Source organism: Nicotiana tomentosiformis, chromosome 11 (genome assembly GCF_000390325.3).
Source record: "Nicotiana tomentosiformis chromosome 11, ASM39032v3, whole genome shotgun sequence".
Classification (NCBI taxonomy): domain Eukaryota; kingdom Viridiplantae; phylum Streptophyta; class Magnoliopsida; order Solanales; family Solanaceae; genus Nicotiana; species Nicotiana tomentosiformis.
The window spans coordinates 93,672,265-93,678,264 of NC_090822.1; positions in this window are offsets into that span (position 1 = coordinate 93,672,265).

A 6,000-nucleotide genomic window follows, 5' to 3' on the forward strand; every position below is an offset into this window, starting at 1 on the left:
AACCCTATCGGTGATGTCAAACACAACCAACAACCAATGAAATTTCTCCATAATGTTTATTGGCATAATCACAAAATCAACTTTGTCCCATGCAATATTTGCAAGTAATCGGTACCCCAATATGTATTCTTCCACGACGTCCTCGGGTTTGACAATAACAAGCTTCTTATCGGCAAGAGCATTAATGTACCTCTCATTAATTTGTTCAATTCTAGTCTTGAACATACAATCAGTAGTTGTAAGCCATGTTTTGTTTGTAGGACCATAGTTTTCTCTCTTCCTCAAATAGTATAAAATAACATCAATGTACTGCAAAAAAAAAACAGATTTGATTATTTCTCAATGCTTCATACAAATTAACTACAATTTTCAAATAAAAAATCTGCATATTTCTAAAATAAAAGAATACTACAACTAATCATTAAATTCTGCAAGGGTATGTGTGTACCGTGTTGTTGAGTACTTGCCCGAGATGTGCCAAGGTATAAAACTAGTCCTTTTTATCAACTTTCTCCACTTCAAGATCAAACCACGGGTTGAGCTGGTTATCTTTTAAAGTATAAGGCGCCTTCCTCCTATTTAGAGACATAGCAAGTACAATTATTATGTAGTTTTAGTTTGAAATCCATAAATTGTATGCACTTTATAACATGAAAAATTGTATAATCTAACCTCTTTGAAACTGTGTTGGTACCTAAATATAACCACTTATTGAATTCTTCCAACAAGTCAGGATCAACATCGTCTCTAATAACACCAGTAAATGGATGCTTGATGTTGAAAATTGTAGGAGGTCCAACAGAAGTGCTTCCCCCAAAACTGAAATAAGGGAGAAAAGGTGATCTGGCATGCTTTTCAGGAACCCTTGTTCTTCCCTGATGCATAGGGGTCGTTTCATCTTCATTTACCTCTCTAAACTTAACAATCTGTGAGAAGTTCTATGGAAGCTCAAAATCATCAAGTGTTACTGCCCTTTTTCCAGACCTGGAGTCATTATCTGAATCACCTACATTGATGTATAAAATCAAGAATTAGGTATACCTCTTTCTTGAAGGTTCCAAGGTCTGAACCGACCTACGTATTAAAATAGAAAGAGTTAAAAGAAATAATTTGCATAACATAAATTAAAGAAACCAGCTAGGATTATCTTAATAGATTACCTTATTATCATATTTTCTTAATTTTTTTAATTATTTTACAATATCTTTATTGTCATCTATTTCCATTGCCTGCTTATGTCCGGACGGAGATGGAGATGAAGCATATGTCGGATTCTCGGCCTTTATTTCAGCTTCTTCACGGATGTATTCAACTTTCTCTGGCAAATTCATTCTTGAAAGCTCTTCTGGGGCTTCAAGCATGTTGGTGAACTGAGTGAAACACAATGTGAGGGACCTAGTCATAATATGTAGATAATTTGTATTAAATTGTCTGTACAGAAGTAAAAAACATTTACCTTGATCCATGATGGTTCGATCATTCTATCTTCCAATGCAGATATCCATATCTTGTCCTTACTAGCTATCCAGTTAAGTATGCGGGGGATCGAATTACCAACCATTGTAGATATATCAATGTTGATTGTAGAGAAACACTCATACAACTATATTTGCATAGCGAGTGCAAAACCTTGAATGGGATAAAAATGCATAGAAGGGTTGAGCTTGTGCCTAACGGACTGAAGCAATTGTGTATAAGCTTTGATATCCCATGCGAAATTTGCAAACTGCTCTGAGTGCACCAAGTAGAATCTAAAATGGTCTATCAAACCATTATCTTTCTGTGAAGGATAGAGAAAGAATTCTATGAGATAGAGAATACACAGCTTGACTTTTTTCTTCTTTGAAAAATAACTCCTCATTATTTTACTGTCATACTTAGTTGTGTAACCAAAATCCGTTACTTTTGTAAAATATCTAAGGCTAGTGATAAGGGCAAACTTCCTCAACCCAAAGTTCAGCCTCTCACCCTTTATCTCTGCTGTAAAAAAGTCAGAACCGGATGCGTTCAATTCATACTTCATGAGAAAGTGAATTACCTGATTTTGGATACATATTTTGGGCAGGGAAAGAAAATGCCCAAAATATGTCTTCTTAAACAACTTTAACCCATTTTCAGATAATAAACATTGATTTTGCCAGAAACAACAGGGTCGGATAATGTCTGGAACCTAGTGATGCCATAATCAACATCATGTGGTGCAAAAAATATTTGATTCTGCACCAGATGAAACAATAAGTTAACAAAAACTCGTTTTAAGATTAAAAAACAAAATAAATATAGTTATACTACAATTTAGCTACAATAAAAAAGACATAAATACCTTGCATACAAGTTAGTTACAAAATTAGTAAACATATATAACAACTGACTACATTGAAGCTATAAATTATGTTTAAAGCAAGAAATTAGAAAGTAACAACAAGACATAACATATACAATTTGTTTACAGAAAATGAAGCTAACATCTACAAATAGAGCAACTAATAACCAATAAAACCAACTAAATAAAGTAGTACATTCCCTAACAACATGATTTCGAATAATAGACTATAAATATTCGATTCTGCACCGAAAGAAACAGTAAGTTAATAAAACTTGTATGAAGACAAAAAAATAAAATAAATACAATTCTATAACAATTTAGCTACAATCAGAAAGACATAAATACCTTGCATACAAGTAAGTTACAAAATTAGTAAACATATATAATAACTGACTACATTGAAGCTACAAATTATGTTTAGAGCAAGAAATTAGAAAGTAACAACTATACATAATATATACAATTTGTTTACAGAAAATAAAACTAACATCTACAAAATAGAGCAAATAATACCCAATAAAATCAACTAAATCATGTAGTACATTCCCTAATAAAATGTTTTCGAATAATATACAAAAAGTCTACAATTTCGAGGAAAATGTAGAAAAGTTGATAACCAACAATAAATATACACAATGTAGACAAAATTTCTACAAATACAAAAAAATAAAAAATATGTATAGTCATGAGACTGGGAACAGGTTTTGTAATTTTTAAAAAAAACCAAAATTGTAACTACTAAAATTTTAACTTCTCCAATGACTATTGGGGTATAGTTTTAGGTGACTTTTGAATGTTCTTCTTTTTTAAGGTTTGACAGTAGGAGAAACTTTGATTTTTTCTTTGCAGGTTTCGGGATAACTTCTTCTTCGACGAAATCATCATCACAAGCAATTTCTTTGCCCTTCCGCTTTACTGATTTAGCAGATGTCAAAGCTTCACCAGCATCCCTGTCATGCTTGAGTTTTGTTCGAGCTTCTACCCTAGCTTCACGGGGGGAAAGCTTGGACTTTGTCTTTGGTTTTGCATGTGCTGATTTTAGTACTTTTTTGGGTGAATCCCATGACAAAACACCCAAATCAATATCACCAACATTAGCTTTTCTAGGGCTATTCTTGGGAACTTCTTTCTTCTTGTAATGACCAGACCAATCGTTTTGAGTATTACAACCCCGTTCTCCCATTTACTGCTCAATTTGTGCTTTATAGTTGTTATGTGATTTGCCGAGGTAATTGGTTCGGGTCCAGTGAGATTTCGGAATGAATTGAGACACTTAGTCTCAAAGATGAAAACTTAAATTGAAAAGGTTAATCGGATATTGACTTATGTGTAAACGACCCCAGAATAGAGTTTTGATGATTCCAATAGCTCCTTATGGTGATTTTGGACTTAGGAGCGTGTCCGAAAAATTATTTGAAAGTTCGTAGTTAAATTAGTCTTGAAATGGCTAAAATAGAAATTTAAGTTGGAAGTTTGACCGGGGAGTTGACTTTTTGATATCGGGGTCGGAATCCGATTCTGGAAATTGAAATAGGTCTATTATGTCATTTATGACTTGTGTGCAAAATTTGAGGTCAATCAGACTTGATTTGCTAGGTTTCGGCATTGAATGTAGGATGTTTTGACGTCATTTCTACAAGAATAACTGGTATCACATTAAGCAAATGAGCTCCAAACTCAGTTTTGATAAAAGCATTAGATCCGCATTGAAATTTTAGAGGCATAGCAAAATGAGTCGTCGAATTCGGACATCGTATGAGAGAGTTATGCCCATTTTTATGTCAGAATATATTTCCCGTCATCAGCGTCTAGGGTAGCGTGGGGCGCTATTCCTGGTACTATAACTTTTGGAGTACTGGAAAAGGTGCCACAGGTAGTGCCCCATGCCACTTGTGGCGCTACAAACATAAGGGGCTCTATAAACCGGGGGTTTTTGCCATTTTTGGCAAAAACGTAGTTAGGGAGCTCGGTTTGGGCGATTTTCAGAGGCAAACTTCACTAATTGGACTGGGGTAAGTAATCTTAACTTGATTTGGTCAGTTATTCATGAATCAAACACTATTTCCAGCACCTATTTCATGATTTGGTGGATTAGAACAAAAAAGTTTCAAAAATTAAGTTAAGGGTTTCAAGGCCGAATCGGTGTCGAAATTTATTAATTTTTGTATGGTTGGACTTATGGTTAAATGTGCATTCATATTTTATAACTTTTATCGGGTTCCGAGACGTGGGCCTCACTGTTGATTTTGGGGTTAATTTGTGATGACCCAAAATATCATCTTTAAATTTAATAAGTAATTTTGTATTCTAAGACCTTGAAAAGTAACATTTATTATTTCTCGTCTTGCGTGCATAGTCCGTAAAAGTTTTCGGAAAGTTTTCATGTGAAAAATGGATTAAAATATGAAATAAAGCTTTAAAACTCAACTGAGTTGACTTTCGTCAACATTTTTAGCAAACAGACCCGGATTAGTGTTTTGACAGTTCTGGTAGCTCCATATCGTGATTTGGGACTTGGGCGTATGCCCGGAATTTAATTTGGAGGTCCCTAGCTCAACTTATGACCATTTAATGACACTAGAAATTTAAAGGCTAAAGATTCTAAGTTTGACCACGGGGTTGACTTTTTGATGTTCGAGTCGGAATCCGATTCTGGAAATTTGAACAGATCCGTTATGGCATTTATGATTTGTGTGCCAAATTTGAAGTCATTCTGGATTCATTTAATATGTTTTGGCACGAGGTTTGCAAATTGAAAAGTTTAAAGATCAAAGTCCGAATCGAGGTGTGAATTGCAATTTTGATGTTATTTGATGTGATTTGAGACCCCCGAGTAAGTCCGTATTATGTTACAGGACTTGTTGGAATATTTGAATAAGGTTCCGAGGGGCTCGGGTGAGTTTTGGACGAAATTCAGATTGTTTAGAGCATGTTCAAAGCAGCAGGTTCTTGGCAGAACCTGGTGTAATCGCACATGCGCAATGGTGATCGCAGGTGCGCAACCGCATCTGCGAGAAGCTAGCAGCTTCTGCGACCTGAGCACTGGCCAGTTGCATCGCTTCTGCAGAGAAATGGGGTGCAAATGCACGACCGCTTCTGCGAAGGCTAAATCGCTTCTGCGGAAGAGACCGCTTCTGCGGTCGTTTGGTCGCTTCTGCGACGTCGCAGTTGCGATAAAATGTCCGCAGATACAGAACCTCGCCTGGAAGCCCTACTTCGCAAATGCAAGATTTTTCTCGCAAATGCATGACCACAGGTGCGAAAATATAGCCCGCAGATGCGAAAATGCTGGGCAAAATACATAAAATCGGGTCTTAGCCATTTTTACTCATTTTTGAGTTTCAAGTCTCGGATTTGGACGATTTCAAGGGGTATTTTTACGAATTTGAATTGGGTAAGTGTTATTTTACCAAAAGTGATTATATTTCACATATCCATGTCTATATTCATCATTTATTTCGGATTTAGATGGAAGAAATTGGAATTTTTGTAAAACTTTCCAAAAATCGTGAATTTAGATTTGAAAGTCCATTTGATATCAGAATTGGATAATTTTTGTATGGTTGAACTCGTAGCGGAACGGGTGTTCGGATTTCATAACTTTTTCCGGGATTTAAGACGTGGGTCCCACTGTCGAATATTTAAATGAGTTTCGGATTTTTATCCGAAAAATT